The sequence below is a fragment of the Brassica oleracea genome, chromosome C9 (genome assembly GCF_000695525.1).
Source record: "Brassica oleracea var. oleracea cultivar TO1000 chromosome C9, BOL, whole genome shotgun sequence".
Taxonomy (NCBI): domain Eukaryota; kingdom Viridiplantae; phylum Streptophyta; class Magnoliopsida; order Brassicales; family Brassicaceae; genus Brassica; species Brassica oleracea.
In genome coordinates, this window is record NC_027756.1 from 18966466 (window position 1) to 18973264 (window position 6799).

A 6799-nucleotide genomic window follows, 5' to 3' on the forward strand; every position below is an offset into this window, starting at 1 on the left:
TTTCTTACATATGTACGTGGAAAAGCTTCTACAAGGTTGTGTGTGTCTGCTTCACTTATCAGTGGAAACAACGGCAACATTGGGGTTGATAATGAGAAATCTAACTCGCCTTTCAGAGAGCAAGGTGAACCTTCCTCGTTTCCACCTCGAGATGACAGTGTTAGTTCATCTGAATCAAGCAAGGATGTTGAAGATAATTCTAACTCAAACGGCTATGAAGAAGATGATGTTCTCGCCATAAGTGCAAAAGAAGACGATAGTGGAAAAAGTGTTCAGTTTTATTTGATGGATGTTGTGAAGAGGGGTGAAACATTTCAAAACAAAACCATGTTGAAAGCAGCTTTGGAAATGTCAGCAATGAAGCATAACTTCAATTACAAAGTTGTGAAATCTGACAGAAAACTTTGGTACATCCGATGCAAATACAACCCTTGCAAATGGAGTGTTCGGGCTGAGGGGTTATCAGGTTCCACATATTTCATCATCAAAAAATATGTGGCGGATCATACATGCGCTGCGTCGAGTATGAATAATGGTGGTCGGACAGCTTCTGCAAAGACAATTGGCAGTCTAATAAAGAATAGGTATGATGGTGTGAAAGAAGGTCCCAAAACTAATGATGTCATACAGATTATGAGGATGGAACATAGATGCGAGATATCTAAGTCCTTAGCATGGGATGCTCAGGATTTTGCAATTAGCATGGTTAGACGTATTCTGGAGAAGAGTTTTGGAAAAATTCCAAAGTACTTGCACATGCTGAGAGAAGCTAATCCAGGAACGCATACGTTTTATGAAACCGATGTTGATGGTAGATTCAGATTTCTCTTCGTTTGGTTTGGCCAATCAGTACGAGGTTTTCAGACAGCCAAGCGACAAGTTCTTGTTGTTTATGAGACATTTTTGAAGAGCAAATACAAAGTGGTATTACTTGCTGTGACAGCTTTAGATGGGACAATCTAACTTGTATCCTGTTGCGTTTGCGGTTGTGGACTCAGAAAATGATCGTTCATGGGATTGGTTTATGAGACAGCTAAAGTTTGTTGTTGCGGACGAGCATTCTCTAGCTTTTGTGTCAGACAGAAATGCCTCACTTTGTAAGGCAATAGAGAATGTGTATCCTCTTTCTCAACATGGAATTTGCATCCACCATTTGTTGAATAATGTGGTCACACATTACAGAGGAAAGGGACTGGCTGGATTGATTGCAAAAGCTTCTAAAGCTTATAGAGTCATTGATTTTCAGAAGCGATTCCAAGCTGTGTGCAATATTAGTCCAGCTATTGGAAAATATTTAAAAGATGCAGATGTTACAAAGTGGGCTCGCTGTCAGTTTCCAGGATTCAGGTATTACATCAGGACGACAAACCCAACTGAATCAATAAACTCTGCTTTGCACACACCAAGAGAGTATCCAGTCATTCCTTTGTTGGATAGCATCAGAGAAATGCTGACCCGTTGGTTCTTCGAATGCCGCACACGAAGCAGAAAGCACACAAAACCATTAACTATTGCCATCGAGAAAAAGATAGACAGGCGGATTAATAAGGGTAAAACGTTTTTGGTGCAGCCAGTTGACGAGTACCGTTTTTTGGTTCGCGGAGATACAATCGACTGCCTAGTTGATTTGGACAGAAGAACCTGCTCATGTGGGAAATACGACCTACTGAAAATCCCATGTAGACACGCAATCAAGGCTGGTTTAATAGTTGGTCGAGCCCCATCCTCACTAACAGATGACATGTACACGACTTCCACTTGGAGAACAGCTTATCAAGAAACTATCAATCCAATAGGTGTTCCTGAGGATAGTTGGGTTGTTCCAGATGATGTTCGGAATGCTAATGGGGTACCTCCTGAATCAAGAAGAGGAGCAGGAAGGAGAAGAAAGCGCAGATACGAGACGGTTGAAGACAAAATCCGTTCATCGTAAGGAGCTCAAGAAAAAAGAGGCACATATGCAGTCGATGTGGCGAAGAGAATCATAACAGAGCTACATGTGACAGAGTTATTTAGCCAGTTCGTTGTTTTGGATTTTCTTGCTGTTGATTAGCTTGTTTTTCATTATGGTGTTGGTTACTTGATTTACTTGTTTTGCTTGGTTTTGGATTTTATTGTTCTTCGTTATGGATATTAGACATCTTGTTATCTCTCTTGTATTTTTACTGCAATTTACTGCAACATTAATCTCTTTCGTACCCAATAAGCTCAAACAAGAAGATTGTGAACTGAAGCAATAAACTGAAGCTACTAGCTTTGAAACAACATAAAACAAATGATAAGTATTAGATTGTGAACTGAAGCTGATAATAATCAGCAACTGAAAGTCAACAAGAAGCCATCAAGTGTATTATAGTCGATCATAATGAAAACAATAATGCAAACTTAAGCTATTTTGAACCCATCAAACTCAGACAATAAGCAATCAATCACTGGAACTTGCTTAGACAGTAAGAGAAGTCCATATTCCTATGATTGCTCCCACAACAACCATAGCCACCGTCGCAATCTTTAGCTTCTGTTTCATCTCCTGTGCAACTCTAGCAATCTCCAAAGCAAAGCAAAGACAACATCATCCTTACAATAATATTACACAAAGCAAAGACAACATCATCCTTACAATAATATTACAAACAGCAAGAAAATCAACCGAGTACATGAAAAAGAAAAGCAACCGAAGACATGAAAATAGAACAGCAACCGAAGACATGAAAAAGGATTTACTTCTTGTTTACCTTTGTCTGAGGCCTTGTCTTTGTAGCATTCGCAGGACCACCAATGTGAGCAGTCGCAGAAGCTCGACTGTGATAAGGAGCATAAGCTGCACTGCAAGAAGGAGCAAGACCACTAGTAGAAACCGAAGCAGGAGCTTCGGTAGAAGCCGGAGTAGGAACAGGAGCACGAGCAGAAACCGAAGCCGGAGCAGTAGCAGCAGCAGCAGCATAAGGAGTCCAAAACGGATCAGCACCAAGAGTCTGAGTATTAGCAGGCGCACCACCCTGAGTCTGAGATGAAAGGATCTTCTCCTCTAATTTGATAAAGCGGTATTCAATAACCTCGCGTACCTCGAGCCCTAAGGCAGTAAAAGAAGAGTTAAACATACTCTGGATATAGGACTTCATTTCCTCTTCAAGATCTCTATATTTATCGGTTGATCTTTGGCAAAGTAACCTCTTCTTCCTTGACTCGGCACCAGTATCCCGAAACCTGTTCTTCCTCTTCTTAGCAGGAAACACACGGGTGCTTTCTATTTCGTCTTCAATTTCAGTATCACTTGTCTCTACAACCGCTTCTTCATCTGAACCATCTTCCTTAGAACTGTACTGAAATGGTTTTACTATTTCCTTATAAACCCAAACATGCTTACTCCAGTCATACTTATTTCGCTGCATGTCAATGATTAGATCGACTCTTTCATCCTTCATCTCAGAGGGTCGAGTAAACTGAGCATCAGTAATCACGTCTTTGAAATTTCCAGATGTAGAAATGCATGGAAACACATCTCCCTACAAAAAATTAACAATTTAAAAAAAGTTAAAGACACAACAATTTAAGAACTATGAACATCAATAACATCAATTAAAAGAAACAAAACTTACGGTGGATGCAAAATTAGACTCTATGGTAATAATATCCTCATAGGAAATCTTAGCAGATCCTTTCCAATTCCTGCACCTCGTGTTAGTTACGCCTTCTCTCAGTTTCTGACCCAAAAGAGACCCAATGTCCGGAACAGCCTCCATCAACCAAATCTGAAGTGCATACGAGAATCCATCTACGACATAACTGTTTTGCGTCTTCACTTTATCCCTAGCTTTGATAATGGAACTCACCAGCATATCAAAAGAGTGAAGACCCCACGGATATTTCCTCATCTTCTCGAAGTCCATCACGAGCTTGATGTACTTGTGTGGGATCCACACCTTCTCATCCTTCGCCATAAGAATATCATCAATCACACACAAATACACCAACCTCAGACTATCAACACGAGACCAGGTATTACACAACTTCACATGCACCTTCCTGATTTGCTGAACCGAAATATTTTTTTGTCTCCTTAGCAACTTACTCCAAACCCCCCCCCCCATCATATTCCCAGTCATCAATCTCCAAGTCAGGCTCGTCATTGTATTTCAGACCTGTGATCACATAGAATTCTTGCATTGAAAATCTGAGAGGCCTCCTAGCATAATGGAACCACAACTCATGACGCTTGGCGGTCAGAAGCTACTTACAAACGAAGGTGTGGATCACTCTTGCCGAAAACTGAAGCTTGTGTACATAAATGGCCACAACCTGAGCAAATAGTGGATCCTCCGACACTTCTTTGTACTCGTCTGGACAGTACTTCGCCACCTTCGCAAGTATGGAAGTTCGACAACTGTTGTTGACCTTCTCAACTTGTGTTTCAGTTCCCTCTTTGAATAAGCATTTAGGCAACTGATCAATTGTCATACCTGTGAACAATGGAAGAAACACAATCACTACAGTAAATATTCATAAAACATATGCATCATAATACAAGTCACAAGATAAAACAAGAGTTACAAGAGATCGGTTGCTACAAAAACAATTTAACCAAAGCTCAAAAAGTAGGAAACTTTGATAAGATTGAAGCCTAAATAATTCACAAAAACAAAAATCGAAGCTTATGACAGTCAAAATCGCTCTTAAAAAATCTCAGGTAAAAGATACAAAGACATGCAAAAAATTCATAAACAAACCTGAGGAGAATCGATTGGTTTGCTTGAAACTATGGCTGAGAGAGTGAGAGCGGAGCGGTGAGGCACGAGTTCAGTTATCGACGAGGTATGAGCTTCAGTGGTCTTCGGCGACTTACTTGAGAACGAGTCGCGAAGTGAGACGAGGTCTCTGAGGCTTCGATTGAGAAGAAGAAGAACACCGGCGGAGTTTTACCGGCCAGAAGGACACCGGCGACGGCGAGATCCCCTTTTGGAGCACTTCAAATCGTCTTTTCTCTCTATCGCCAAAGGAGGAGGCAAAAATTAGGGTTCGTCGGGCTTTGTCAATTTTTCTATTTTGTATTTCTTGTTTTTTTTTAATAATTAAATTAACAAAAAACTTTTAATTTTTTTTTTATTTTTTTTAAATAATTAAATTAACAAAAACGTTTAAAAGATTATATTAGGGGTTTAATTGGGTTTACATAAAAAATTATGGCATTGGGACAACTTATAATTCATATTATGGCAAAGGGACAATCTACTTGTATTTTTGTTCCATATTTTCAATTTTCCCAATAATTAATGTTAGATATTTTGGAATAAGATAATAATTTAGAGAAATTTAGAACATGTTAGAGTTTGATTCTTCACTTGTATAAATAGGGGTACTTAGCACCATTTGTAACATCCAAGAATCAAGAAAAGTAATAGAGAGAAAATATTTCATAAAGAGTTCTAAAAGTCTCCAAGAAATCTCCAAACACAAGCCTTAGTAGAAAATCTCTTTCCTAAAAAACGAAGGCTATCTCAAACATAAACCGTCTACATTTTATCTTAACCTCTCGAAGAAAATATTATCCACTAACTTTCCCAACAGCTGGTATCAGAGCAAGGTTACCGTTATCTTTGAAGAAGTGAAGATGGAGGCCACCGTTACCTTTGAAGGTGATATGTTCAAGCTCACGACGGACAACTTTTCTTATTGGAAACCGATGATGGAAGATCACCTTTATTGCAAGGATTTGCATGAGCCCAACATCATGAAGGATAAGCTGGAAGGAAAGGATGATAAAGCATGGGAGATTCTTAATAGAAAAGTGGTTGCCGTAATACGCAAGTATATCGACCGATCTCTCTTTGAACATGTCTCTACCTATACAAATGCCTTTGAATTATGGACAAAACTTGAATCCATGATTCAAAAGAAAACACCTCGAAACAAAGCTCTTCTTGTTCGACGGTTGGTAAAGTTGGAGTACAAGGATGGCCAGAGCATGATGGAGCACTTGAACAATTTCAAGGGGATTGTAAATCAGCTTAACAAAGTTGATATGAAGGTTGAAGACGAAATGCAAGCCCTTTTACTCCTTAGTTCACTACCGGAGAGTTGGGACACACTAGTTGTCACCCTAAGCAATTCTGCACCGGAGGGAAAGCTTACCATGAACACCGTCACTGATAGCCTTCTAAACGAAGAAGTTCGCAGGAAGGAGCGAAGTTCGAGCTCTTTTTCAGAAGCTAACATTGTTGATAGACGGGGTAGAGAAGAGACTCGTGGTCACAACAGAAGCAGAGGATGAGACCAATCTCGAGGAAGATCCAAGTCACATCCAAGAGTTACCTGCTATTATTGTGGCAAGCCGGGTCACATGAAGTCGGAGTGTCGGTTTTTCAAGAAAGACAAACAAGCCGGTAATATTAAAACAGACCGGTTCAATCCTACAAAGAAGCATGAAGACAAGACTACCACCATTGTGGAAGACCAGAGCGAAGAATTATATCTCATTGGAGAATGTAATCTTAGCTCTGATGATAGCTCATGGATCGTTGATTATGGCGCGTCTTTTCATGTCACCCCTCATAGAAGCTTCTACACAACCTACCAAAGTGGTGACTTTGGTAATGTTCAAATGGGAAATCAAGGAAGAAGCAAGATCGTTGGAAAGGGAGATGTTATTCTTACATCAAACACAGGATGTAAGATAGTTCTCAAAGATGTGAGGCATGTTCCCGACATTCGACTCAATCTCATATCAACCGGGAAGCTCGATGATGCCGGTTTCGATAGCCACTTTGGCAGTGGCAAATGGAAGCTAACCAAAGGGAGTTTT

General features: G+C 40.0%; 1 pseudogene; it reads right to left on the reverse strand.

Annotated features, from left to right (window-relative positions):
• LOC106314496 overlaps positions 1 to 6799 on the reverse strand; it is a 14189-nt pseudogene that overhangs the window by 1909 nt on the left and 5481 nt on the right.